The 14,351-nt window shown below is 35.8% G+C and overlaps 1 protein-coding gene across 2 annotated transcripts in view; it reads left to right on the top strand.

The window, feature by feature from the left end:
• The window catches only part of LOC126842985 (roundabout homolog 2-like), a 153,399-nt gene that overhangs the window by 41,638 nt on the left and 97,410 nt on the right, over nucleotides 1-14,351 (top strand). Inside the window, exon 1 of one of the 2 annotated variants that reach the window (XM_050580257.1) lies at nucleotides 6,172-6,198. The exons of the other annotated variant lie outside the window; for it this stretch is intronic. The gene's annotated coding sequence lies outside the window, so the exon portion shown is untranslated. Of the gene's footprint in view, nucleotides 1-6,171; nucleotides 6,199-14,351 lie in introns of those variants that run through there. 2 annotated transcript variants of the gene reach the window in all.

The raw sequence follows: 14,351 nt of genomic DNA, 5'->3' as shown, positions 1-14,351 counted from the left end.
CGAGAAGGATGACACACACACCATGTTTTTTGTGTCGTGCAGCCTTTTTGACTTTTTTTTTAGGTTTAGTAAGACCTTAACGGTCTGAAAATTAGACTTAAGGTAGATCTAGAGTGAGGCTATGATATATACAATTTTCTGTTGTACAGTGTAGTCAAAGAAATATTACCAATCATCTGTAATGTTGTCATCGTCAACAAACGTTAATCAACAAGTATTTCTTCTCATCAGTTTACGTTATTGTTGCAATACTGTTTCAAATATTTTTATTATAATTTGGCCTTATCTCCTTAAAAGTAAACCGTAATCCCAAATCGTTATTTTAAAATCTATAGTTTTACAATAAAGTGACATTTTTCACATTTTTTGACACAAAAAGACATTTTCCCCTTTACTAATTGCTTTTATCGATTTAATATTATATTCCAACCATCCAACCATCACATGAAAGTGAGTTGCCATAATTCCTTTAGACCTGTGACCTTCCTGACCCCAACTATTAGGGTGTCGGAATTTATTTTTTGTTTTTGTTTTTCGACACCATACGTCTCGACCAAGGCCGTTTAGTTAACGCAGCTATTCCGTTAAGTTTTTATCGGACCGCACATTTTTTTGGGGATATTTTTATGATTGCTCCATAAAATACTCTCTTCCTACCCTTTGCCCCCCCCCCCTTTGTGTATGTGTTTGGTAACCCCGAGCACGTGTATATGTATATATATATATATATTATACGTTCCCCTCTTTCTCGCCGAGGACGTTCGATAAAGACTTAAAGAGAAAAAAAAATACAACGGGTTCCCCTTCGGTAATTTAAACGACCGTCGGGATTCCTAAGTAAGTGTGTGTGTGTGTACGCCAATCGTCGGCGATCCTAAAATATGTGCTTAAGTCGATAAAAATAGTATAGGATGGCGGTTTTGAAATTCGAGAGAAACCACTTAACGCCTCAGTATGTGTGTGAGTGTACTACCCTCGGACGGTTTACTGTTTACTCTGTTGCAATGGCTCCACTCTCTTTCTCTTCGACGACAATTAAAAGCGTGTACAAGTAGCGACCCGTCCGATAATTTATATCTTTTTGCCAGCCAAACCCTATCCGATGACATCCCCTTCAACCACCCCCACCCCCCCTAAATGGTATTAATATTCCTACGGATCCTGCATAATATTTCCACAGTCGAACCGTCGCAGACAAGCGTACAACGACGGTGTATAGTGTTGTTAAACTATTAGCGGAGTATAGTAACACCGATTTTAACCACATGGCACCGATACTGAAATACTGTATTACAATTAGGAAATGGATGACCCGAAAAAAAATTACTCGAAACTACATATAAATATATTATTTCATCTGTGAAATTGTCTCAAAATGCGTTGACAAAATATATTGTTTAATAACAATCATTTAAAAATAGTGGGTAAAAAATTAAAAAATCGTTTTTATTAAAAAAAAAAAAATATTTTTAATGTAAAACAACTTGTAAAGACTTATCCGTTCATTCACAAACACCCAACAGGTGTTATTCAAAATATTTTAAAACAATTAAATCGTTAAAATTTCATACAACATTTTGTTGTATGAAATTTTACTGTGCATTTGGTGGTATAAAAAATTACATTTATATTTTTAAGTGTTTGTGCCAAGTGCTATAAATTTCGGATATCAAATATCATAATTTCCATGCAACTCCCTCCTTCCACCTCAAAACAAATAGAAGTACCTTTTCTTGAATTGGTGAGAACCAAAAGGTTATATATGATTTAGTGTATAAATAAATGTATACAATTTTACAGCCGAGCATAATGAATCTAAAGAAAGTAGATTTAAATAAACTTTATACATAAACAAGAAGTTCCATGAACTAATCGACTGTCGGTGGTCGCAATGCAATTTTTTATTTTCATACTATAAGCATAGTTTACATATTATTATACAATTAAAACGACACTATTTGCCGGTTGTGAGTGTTACGGTGTTGTAGTCTGAGTACAAAAACAGAATAGCGACTATTGTGCGGCGGTATTTTAGTAGATAAAAAAAAAATAATGAATAACAAATAAAACAACAATACTAATTTACTAGGTGCATTGCAAACGGAACAGATTTCATTTAGTGTGCACGGTGTTATTCGCTTCGGTTGTGCATTGTTTGTTTTTTTAAATGTTTTATTATAATAATATGTACACACGATGGTTGTTTACACAGCTTCTGTCTAGTAGTGCACAATATTATTACTGTGTTTGTATTGTGTTGAGAGAGAGAGATAGACGATGATGATGATGATAATTTATTATCGTGTTCGACTCTAATTGCGCAAAATATACTACAACAACGTTATTCGGTTGTATAATAATCATAATAAAAAGCCGCCAGTTCGGTGACCTCTCTCTCTCCATCTCCGTTTAATTAGTAATTATACATACCCACGCGTTTTACTTTTTTTTCAAATCGAATCCTAACAAATAAAACAAATGCGTTGACAATATTTAAAGCTGATAAAAAACACATAAACGCTTTCTAGCGACTTGGCCCAAAACCAAAGGCAGCGGCGGCCGTGTCTTACAACATTAACAAATTGTGCGTTTATTTATCGACTTAAAACATCTGTCATACGTATTCACTTATATTAGCAAAACAAAAAAAAAAACGTTAAAAAATTGTGTTCATAACACCTATTAAAAAAAAATATGTGTGCGCGTTGACCAATTTTTTTTTAATTGACCAATCAGCGAACATAAATTGATTTATCAATGCACGTTAAAACGGTCAATTCCATTAGAAAAAATCAGAGTAAATACTAATTATTGTATAATAATAACTTAAATAAATTATTATTTGCAATCTACCAGCAAGGGTGCAAATTATTTGTTTTGAAAAATAGCCGCATTAGAAACTTAATAATATATTTCATATTGTATTTTAAATGTCTTAATCTGTGTGCGCTATTGGTTAACGTTTTACCGTTTTACCTACACAGTGTACGTTGTGAAACATAATATTATGGTTTATATTATTAAACAGCTTTGCTCTCTATATCGCGGATCTAAATTACCAGGTTATTATAGTAATCACAATAATAATGGTATAATACATTAAGCGCGTCCTCGACGAATGTTGAATCGATTAAATCGCGTTAATGCGAATTAAATTACCCGAATCAGCAAATATATATGCATTTATACATAGGTGAAGAGGTGTGTGTACATACTTGTGTTGGTTAAGACTCATGAGTAGATTATGGTGTGTTATCTCCGTGCAAAAGTCCATGTATTATAGTTGAAGTGGCTAAAATCAAAATCTCGTTCAAGGACATTAGTCAACAATGCATTCAGACGCTAAAATGTCTTAGTGGCAAACGTTGTGCATGGTCAAAAGAAAATGTTATTTGCACCCTTTTGGTGCGGATCACTCGGCAACTTGGCCCACAGTGATTATGTGTGGTCTAGTGTTTTTTTAATTTTAATTAATACCCATTGTTAAGGGTTGGAGGTGGTCGTGAGGGGGCGTAGTGGTGGAGACGACCACACGCGTCGGCAAGAAATCTGTGGGAATATAGTGGAAAAGTATATTTTTTTTAAATATACCTGGACGTCGCCGTTCGATTGGGGATTTGTGATTTTTCTTATTTTTTTCTTTACTACTATTGCACGAGGGCGGGTTTGCCGGAGACGTTTCGGAGACCTGGTAGATTCCTATTTCGATTGGAACGCGGCAGGTTGACAGATTTGGCAAAATAGTGGCGTCGTAACAATGCGTTAAAAAAAAAATAACAATAAAAAATAACCACAGTTTTGAAAAATTGACGGCAAGATTCGGATTACCATAATATTTGAAATGTCATATTTTGTTGTCGTTTTTGACAATACCTCAGCAATAGACTCGAGTGGGCACTTGACGTGCTTGGGAAAAGTATTAAAAAAAAAAAAAACGGATTTATATTAAACATATTTGAAGAAAAGTGTTTTTGTACAAATTGCGAGTACGGTTTTGTACTTGTTAAAGGCAACGCGTTGCCGGTTTAGTTTTGCTTTTGAATCTTATTTTCTAACCATAAGCGGAAATTTGAGATACAGCTGATTTTTTTGGGCAAATTCGGTTTTTTATATTATTGCTAAGGTATCAAACAATTAAAAAAATGTTGAAAAACTGGTTTTCGAACATTTTGAAATAATAGTTTTAGGCTGTCTTTTGAATGTGTCAAAATGTACTTGCAGAGTTCAGTTAAATATACTAAGGAAATATTTCCTACTCTGTATGACATTTTTAATAATTTTTTAATGAATTTTACTAGAAATATATTGTTGTAATGAAAGACCAACGTTTACAATTATAATAGTATTATTTTTGACTTAAAACTTACTTGTTGCTTTTTAGTAATTAGTTTATGTTTAGAAAAAAACAACCCATTTACATAAGTGTTTGAAATCACTGCTATCTACTGCGCCTATCACCTAGGGCCAAGTGAATGTCCAAGTACAATAATTATTATTCAGTGGGTTTGCAATATCGCTGGAAAAATAACCGTGTATAAAACCCAAAAAGACTCCTCCCCGCTCTACACTGACTATATTGTACTGCCAAATTCTTCCCTAAAGTCCTTCCCTAAGTCTAACACAGTTAGTATACTTACATAATTATATTGTTACACACACACACATAGACAATGTACAAATTGTAAACCGCACGTGGGGGCCATAATGAATATTGATTTTTGGTCTTGGGGTCGAAGACGAGGGGGATGTATAACGTATATAACACATCATGTGAACTTTTCTGCGTGGCCATGGGATACACCCCGAAGGGGAGATGGGCACAGTGCAACGTTTATTTGTGTGTCATTTAATTAGGCTTCGCGATGATTAACAATATTCCAAAGCGGAAATAATGTAATTTATCTTTTCTAGGGGAAACCCGTGCGTGCGTCCGATCGACAAAGATCTATTAAGTATATAAACTGTGCGTGTGTGTGTGTTGGAAAACGCTAAAAGGTTTTACTTGGCGATTAACCGCGATCGCGCAATGTAATTTTTTTTTTTTTTTGAGACGATGGAACCATCCAAGTCGTTAAAAATGCATCTTAAGACCCGCGTGCCCCCCCCCCCCATCAAAGTATACCACATGGCCCGGACGAGGGACACACACGCATTGCGAGTACGTGCCACAGACACGTCTTAAGGATTTTTCTCTACCCATTCATTATGTCAACATAATTCGGCGACATCCGGTGTTGCTTACAAAATCGCCTCTAAGTGTAACGCATTTTTTTATAGCCGAATAAAAAGAAACAGCTATCAGTTTTTATTCAGTAATTATTGTTGAGAAAATCAAACATACCTACAATGTAGCATTTCTTTTACCAAAACTCCTTCCCCTGTCCCTCCCCTGAAAAAAAAAACAGATTTGAACTTCAAAACTCAAAGAGTTTAGCTTGTTTGAACAAAATTTGAGTCTTTTCCCTTGTTATTTATATAACAAATTGAAAATGCCAAAGAACCACTTAAAAAAGATAACTAAAAAATAAATGTTTGAAATTATAAAGTAAATTTGTTGAGTGGAAGACATAATTATGATGTATTAAACCGTAATTCGTCAAATTGTTTTTCAAATTCAAAATGAAAATTCTATTACAGTAAACTTAAATTTAATTTACCAAATAAACTCGACAAATCATAAGTATTAAAGTAAAAAGTAACAAACTTGCAGTAAACGAGCCGTTGGATTTTACCTTAACAAAACTGTTGATGTTATTCATTTGTAACTCGATGCAATATGGTAGGCAATTAACCGGGCTGTCGACATTTATAATTAATCAAAAAAAAAAAAACAACTATAAACTTTGTTTAGAAAAGTAATTTAAATTTAATTTGAAAACATCGTGTCCTTTGTGTTTTTGGGAAAAACTTTTTTTGCCCGGCTCTTTTTCGTTCATTGTTTAAATACCTTTGACACCTTTAAAGGTGTCCGTTACAAAAAAAAAAAAAAAATAAAGGTACCCAAACAGATTCTTGTAAAGTTCAAAACTACCAAAACTATGAATGCCACTATTTGTTTAATGTGCTATTGTAATTATTTATTTGATGTGTTTTTTTTGTTTCAGGTAAGGAAATGAAAAAAAATACTTCCTACAGTAAAAAAAAAAAAGAAACCTTTTTAAAGGTTACACAAGCCGACCGGAAAGACTTCTTACTTTAGTAAGTTTTTAATTAATATACATTTTCATACTACCGCAACGACGGTTAGGTTAGGTAATTTAGACGTTCATAAAATATTTATTTTATTATAGTGTTATACCGTCAGCATAATATAATACAGGGTGATTATTTTATCGTGAACCACTCGATAGTAATTTAATTTGTTTTTTATAGTGTTTTAATATAATGAAAAATTGATATCACACTCTATAAAAACACTATGAAAAAACAAATTAAATTTCTTACTGTATATCTTATGAGACATTGAGTGGTTAACGATAAAACGATCACTCTGTATAACGATCGATTGGGGATTTCATAGAACGCCTACGAACAATATTACAACTTTTTTATTACCAATTTTTTCTACAAAAAATACAAAATAAATGGGCGTGATGGTGTACAGGGTAGTATTTTTTTTCCAAACTAATTATAACATTAGCGCGTTCTCACCCCGTTCTATTGAATACCGTTATAATTCTTGCCACAGCTGCAGTTGTTGTCGATAGTAGGGGTACCTATATACAGTAATAATGTGTGCATGGTGTATACAGATATTCGGTATGTGTGATCCCATTTGGATATATTAATATATGAAATCATTAAAACAAACGAATACGAACAATTTAATCGTCGTTCGGACCCTAACCTGACGGATTAATAGGTCTCCCAAGTGGCTGGGGGGGGGGGGAGAGACGTTTTCCACGATTGGGGGTTTCCATGGTTACACGATAAGATTTTAATATAATATTTCTGGAATTGTTATTTTTTCATCTCGGAGCTCCGAGTAAAACTTACCCGGGAGAGCACTTAGTTTTTCACTCTCCAAGAGGGAAACTTCAAAATTCCGCTTAACTGGTCTTAAACCGGCAAAACGCATTCAATTATTACTATATTAAAATATTTACTTTGCGAGCTTTGCCGCATTTATCTGTGATTAAATAACAAAACAAGTGTCAATATTGAAGTCAATATCTAATTCACACTGTTAATTAACACGAATATAAATCAAATGCGATTAAACCGTAACGCGGTGGAGATAACAACATAATATCTTATCATAAAAAAGAACCTACGCACTGTTAAAAGAAAAAACCGAACCTAATCGTTCTTGAACTCTATTCCACGATGGGTTATCGCACCGTCATGATATTGTACAAGCGAAGGAGATCCAACGGTGTTTTTATCATTTAACTAAATACTATTATGTAGGACAGTTACCTATTGTTGTCAGGGTTTAAAAAACTAGCCAGGTTGAGTTTAAATGGGCAATTGGGTTTTACTGATTTTTTTTCCTTTAACGCATACTTTTGCTATTGTGTTATGGATCCATTATGTTTAAGTAATGTTAAAATTAAAATGTTTAATGATTTTGCTTATATTCAATTTAATACGATATCACCATTGTGCATTGTTAGTTACGGTATTAAACGGCCGAACCACGCGGTATAAGACTGTATTACACTCGTGTGTTATACCAAAATGAATATGATTGAATTGGTTTGGTAATTGGTTGTTGGCGATTGGACATTTGTTCAACACTTTATATTGACAACTACTAATTTAACTAAAACGCAATCCAATAATGGTGTAGTTAATATTCTATTCGAATCCATTTAATTATGGTTTAATACCACATACCGGTATGAAATCGGTAAACGGGTAACAGCCTCTAGGTATTAACATTTACCAAATATTGGAATTACCAAATATTTACCTTGCAACCCGACCGCGCATGATGTTATCGACCAATGTTGTGTGTTTCAAAAGGAATGTATAATATATTTATAGTATCTGTTTTAATATGCACGTTGTGTGGAATAGGTGAACAGGGAAAGCGGAGTAGATCAAAGAGGATGTTCTGTTGGTATCTTATTGCGCAAACGGTAAAGAAGAAGCGTGTTTTAAAAAAAAAAAAAAATGTATAATATATATTTTTCCCTTAAGGGAAACTGATCTAAAGGGGCTTTTGAGAATACAAAATTTAATGAGGGAAATTTGATATCTCGTTTAAGTTTTTTTTTTTCGCATTCCGACTTCTGCGCGACCGAATAGACAAACATAATATAATTTGCCGAGTAGTTTTTCCAAGACCGATTGCACGCGTCTACAATATGTACACACACACAATACATGCGGAACGTACATAATAAATGATAATAAAAAAAAGTGCCAGTTTTGGTGTATCGTACTACCGTCGCTTGGCCAATTTAGAAAATTAGTGTTTGCGCATTGTCTGGCTGAGCTGGTTATTTATCGACGAGATTAAATATGTTATCGATGCGCAAAAAGAATAAGACGGAAATTGTCTTATCTGCCCAAAGCAGAATCGCCGCGGTGACAGGGCGCGTGGGGGATAAGTATAAAGCATTAGAAATTAAATTAAATTAATAAAAAATGAGCGAAAGGAAAAAGGGGATTTAAGAAGCAGAAAAAAGCCCGAGATTTTCCTTTAAGCCGCCGTCACGACGTCTCGGGGGGCGGTAAACAAAAGAATATAAAGCGTGGATCAATATTTGTGTAATATTATTATGTTTCCTCGGCAGTGGAAATCGGCATTATAATATTATATAATGTCAATAAAACACTTGCGTTGTGTATTATTATTTTTTACGGTGAACATACCGGCATGGTGCACTCTCAATATGTACACATTCCACAGGTTAGCCGCCAGTCACAGTGGAGACAGGGTGGTGAGATTTTGGTGTTATAACTAAATTGTAAATGGACACGTTAGGCAGTTTTTACCGGCTTTTGATCAGCACCCGAAGTAATAACGACTAGTCTAGGAGTCTCGAAAGAACACTTTCGAGTGGTCAGAAGTCTGTTTTCGGAACCCTTTTAAGTATGAATTAGTGCGAATCTAGTCTACAGTTGTACAGTCACTAGATGTACTAGTCGACATACTATATTGTTATTGTGGGGAACTAGCATTGTCGTGTTGTGCAACACTGTGTGTAAACGTGTATAAGTATATATTTGCTTGAGTGCTTCGTGTTCAGCGGACGACAGTAAGTAGGATTGAGTCCCCGGCGACCCTTTGTGTTCTCATCTTAAGATACAATATGTATATATATTTATATGATCACCTAGTCTGTCTGTCTGGCTGTCTGTCCGTTTTGTCTAACAAAGTAAGTAAAAATATATATAACATAAATGTACTATTTTATTTTTCACACCTCTTAGTTTGTTTTAATAAACTCGCGTCGACGTGTACACGAAACTAGACGAGAGCAGACTAATATTATTCTGACTCGCGTGACGTTGTAAGTAGATGCATCTCTAAAAAAAAAAAAAATTCAAGACCCCCAGGAAATCACGGTGCAGAAATCGTCGGAGTGAAATCCCTCGGGAAACCGTTTCGATAAAAACAAGAATAGATTTTCTCGCTTCGCTTTTTATTTTCACATAAAAAAAAAATCAGCCAATGACGGTGGAATTCGCTGCGAAAAAAACGGGTAAGATAACAAGCATTCTTGGTCTCTCTCTCTCGCGTTCCCTTTTCATCACGGCCGGTAGTTTGGTGACGATTACTACCGGTGCAGCAGCACTGCTTCGACATTCCGCTGGTGTGTGAAAAGTGATTTTTTAACGCACTCGTTCCTCTTTGTTGTTGTCAATTTTCCTCGTATTAGGTGCATTTTCCCCACGGCAGCTGGTCGTATCAGAGATCAGACGTTTTATCGATCAGCGATGGGTGTACGGTTAGAGCACACATATACCTCCGAGTGTACAGAGCCGAGTACTCGAGTCCGGAGTGTTGCCCCTCTTGTCTACGTTCCCAAGATGTATACAATACAAAGCGGTTGAACTTAAAAAAAAAATCTCTTCGCGTACCACAATTCTAGCACTGTACACAATATGCCTGTTGTCGTTTCATCCGAAGAGGCCTGAATCTAAACACTGAGATACTCGTGCAAATTATAAATCCAATTAAGACATCTGTCGATGACATTTTATGTGTAGGAAGTTGGCATCAGTTGTTACAGACAGCTCAATGTCGTATAACCGGTCAATACATAGATTCTTTCACCTCTCGGTCACGGTCGTTCTCCGGGTCTGCTCTGGCGGGAATACTGTCCTCGTCGACCGCGGTCGTCTATGAGAAAACAAAGATGTTTTCCTCCGGCGTGGTGTCGTGTAATCACCGGGTGGAATCCAATTACAGTCGGGGTGTGCAGCAGCGGCAGAGGTGGTTGCCGGAGACTCAAACACACATAAAGAACAATGCACTATCTGCGCCCCCCCCACCCCCGACGACGACTCGCATTTCCACCGGAAAACTAACTTTTCTCCCCTTTGGTATAATAATAAACGACTATTGCTCCCTACCACCGTTTTCGTTTGTAGCAGGGCCAGTATACCCACGGCTATAACTACCGTTCCTTGCTACTCCCGTAAGCGCGCGTGCACTGCATGTAACGCCGCACATACACCTATTGATCCACGGTTCTCGTGGACTTGCATGTGTGCCCGCCTACACGTGGTCGAGGTATATTATAACACGTTGTCGGTGTTGTTATTAACGTTTTGAGAATTTTCACCCTTCTCCCCGTCGAAGCGGGGCTGAGCCGGCTATCCACCCTTTGGCGCGCGCCAAGGGTTCTGCAGTTTCCGCTTGCAAACAAGGTAAAGTTGTTAGTTTTTTTACACATAAACTATACCTGTTTTTGTATTCTCCAGGAGAACTGCCCCCCCCCAAGTATTTTTGGCTTATGGCTTGTGATGATGGCGAGAAACAAAAATTGATAAACGCCCCGGGAATGCAGATTCGAGAGGTTTTTCCGCTTGGGGCACACATAATATTACTGTTATTACTTACACTTGGGGTTTTTTTTCTCTTACTATAAGTTTATCCCGAGGGCGAAAATAATAAATCTCGTCTTTATATTTCTCCTGTTCATCTTGGCGCACAACACAGTACGACCAGACGCAATATAAACGTTTTATTATATGAAACAAAGCCTGTATATAGGTTTCCTAGAACGCTCTCGCGGCTTTATCATCTCGGCAAGAGGTTTATATAAACGTTTGATTTAATTAAATTTCGGTTTTATGTAAATAAAATCATAGTTCGCTACGTAAACGGTCTCTTGGCCTGTGCGATCAATTGTGATCTGAGAAGGGGGATAGGTAGCTTAGGCTTGAGTGTAAAGGGGATCCTAAACCATTTGGATTCGAAAGTGGTTGCGGGTTGGGTTAGGTTTGGTTAGGTTAGCATTAGTTAGGTTTGGTTAGATTTAAGAAGGCCCGTTGTTGTATTCCTATACATAATATTATATTTGAATCAGGACGGGAATGGTTGTAATTCATTTTTTAGTCCAGCTATTTAATTTGTACACTTGGGCTTCTACAAATTTTTGGGAAATTGTTAATTAAGGCTAAACGATTTTCTCCTACGAGAAGAGGTCGTATCACCGAGAATGGTAACACTTTTGATTATTTTAAGAATAACAGTTTTGAATAGGTTCGATCGTCACGCGGTGCAGTTTGTGTAGTGAATTCTCATTCCTAGACCACAGTTCAAGTGGCCGGTCGTATAAAGTTGTTCGGATGACTTCAACTCTTTTTTTTCTCCATATTTATCGTTTTCACGGTTTGCATTAACGATTACGGTTTTATTGTCGGTTTTGGGTCGGTTGTCCACTGTTGTATACTATTATATATTATTATGTCTGTTATAAGAGTGTTACAAGTAATACCCGTGTATGTATAATGTATATAACGTACTCGATGGTATTGCTTTGGCGATTTGTAAATATTATAGACTTGTTTTTTAGTGTTATTGCGCGTTTGGGAAGTATATAAATGGTCGGTTAAGTACACACGTACACGTATAACAACCGTAGAGTTATTTTTTATGGTTCGCATGGGTTTCATTCATTCACTATGTTTAAACCGTCAACGTTTTATGGTGAAAAATTGTGACATTGCTCGTATAATTGGCGGTTAATCGAACATTAATGTATATTAGCTGTATAATAAAAAAAGAAAAACTCTAGTCAGATTTTAATACAGCGACGGTGGGATTTAGTTTGAATATTTTTGTATTATTATGATTTAGTAAAGAACAATTATTTTTAATTTATACGAGGGACGCGGTCGAATCGTCGTTCTCAACAGCAGATGATGACAGACGGACAAAGAGAACTCTCTATTTGACATAAACAAATTGTCAGGGGCGAAATTAGGTCGAGCACACAATGCAAAAAAGGAAAAGTCGAGAGAAAATCAATTTCAAACCCTAGGTTTTTTTTTCTTTTCAGTAGTTTTTTACATCTCTTTTTTTCTTTGTATATATGTATATATATAATTTCTTTCTGCGACTCTCGGAAACTGCGCCAAGCTCCTCTCGCTGAGTACTGTCAGTATAATATAATTGCTAGTGCCGTCTTCCGCTCGACCCTCGTTAAATTACCACCAAAACGTTCTGACCCTGCACAAACCCTTTGTCTTTTACTTACGGTGGTGTGTGTATTATGTGATGTTGTGGCCGATCTTGACTTTTGGCCCAAAACGAGCAGCCGACTACCCTCGACGTCATGTACAGTAAAAAAAAAAAAAATCACAACGTTTATTACCAAGAAAGGCATATCATTATTATTTTTTTAACAGTGTACAAGCACATGGGCTCGAGTGGCCAAAGGTGAGATTCGCCATTTTTTTTTTTACCTCAAACGGTATACCGTTTTACCGATGATTATTATCATTCTTATTTTCGAATTATACAATATTGGCCAACGAGGCGAGTACATTGTATTATGCCGTTGGGTAAAATAATTAATTCAATTTCTTTACGTTAAACATTTATTTTCGATAGCCATTAGCGCTTATTGTTCCAAAATTAATGACCATGCAACATTTTTATCAATAATTATTCTGCAGTTACTTACTTAATCTTATGTACCTGCTTAATCGCGTTTCACATTGATTTAAATATTATTATTTTATTTTAATGAAATTTGTTTTAATCGATTAATGCTGAACTCAGCTGCGAATTAGCAGATGATGAGCTTATACTTAATTATTATGCATTATACTTAGACTTTGCCCGTATAAAAGCTTAAGTTTATTAAGACAAGTTTTTTTTAGACATTTTTGTTAATGTTGTTGTTTTACAGTATAAACCACATTGAACATTTCTTTTTTTTTGGTATATTCTGAATTCTAGGATTTTTATTAAGTTTTGAATTATTATTTTTAGTTATTAAAGTTTAAAATGTATTTCGGTTGGCGGAGCACTGTGTGATGTTTTTTGTAGTCAAGGGTTTATTTTAAGGGATTTTAAACTTTAAATTATTCTTAACGAATGTAATTATTTAAAAAAAATAGTAAAACCTATATAATTGTATTTATTTTCTGAAAAAACGAGTGGCCTACTGGACTAATGGATTATATAGACTTATGGCATCAGTATAATACAATATTGGTGTTTTTAAACATTTTTTTTTGCCGCCAAAAAAACCGAACCTAATAAGTAATTAAGAGGCGGAGGAGCTGACGTGTGAAATGACTCTACACGGAGAGATAGGGGGCCGGTGGTCGCGCTGTAGTTGTTGGTAATTACACGGTATTATTTGCAGGCGGCACACGCGGTCATCGTGGACGGCGGCAGTGCGTGTAATCGACCATGTTATTATCGTATACAAGTCTATTGTTGGCAGCAGCAGAGAAGTGTGTATCGTGTGTTATGGACTTAAAACCCAACTCGGAAGTATATATAAGAGAGGAAGCACAGAAGGAAGGACTATGAAGCGAGAAAAACAGAGACAGAGAATGGTCGCGTGCTATGGATAGCGCCTAAAAAGGGTTGTGAGTATGTGTGGTGTGTTAGGTCCAAAAAAAAAAACAACAGCTGTTTTTTTAATAAATATAAAATATATGTTATATTTATAAAACGACCGAGTTCGACGACCCGTGTGATAACGCGCCACAGTCCTAATGCGTTATCTTATTACTTTTATTATTATTATTGCTCTATCGTGATGTCGTTTTCTTCGTCGTGGTCTCTATAATAACAAAAAAAAAAAAACCCCAAAATTAAGTATCGATCGATCGCCCATATAGCTCCAAAGAACGTCATCGAGCAATTCGTGTGGCACGCCAACCGTGGACGACAACAGACACACGCTTTGTCAATTTCGAAGCTATTT

This window comes from Adelges cooleyi, unplaced genomic scaffold (assembly GCF_023614345.1).
Source record: "Adelges cooleyi isolate 19-005CV unplaced genomic scaffold, UGA_ACOO_1.1 ACOO_flye_CR_arks_rails_tigmint_CR_PRNA_574, whole genome shotgun sequence".
NCBI lineage: Eukaryota > Metazoa > Arthropoda > Insecta > Hemiptera > Adelgidae > Adelges > Adelges cooleyi.
The sequence above is the reverse complement of the archived record's forward strand: the minus strand, read 5'-3'. Positions and strand labels throughout refer to the sequence as shown.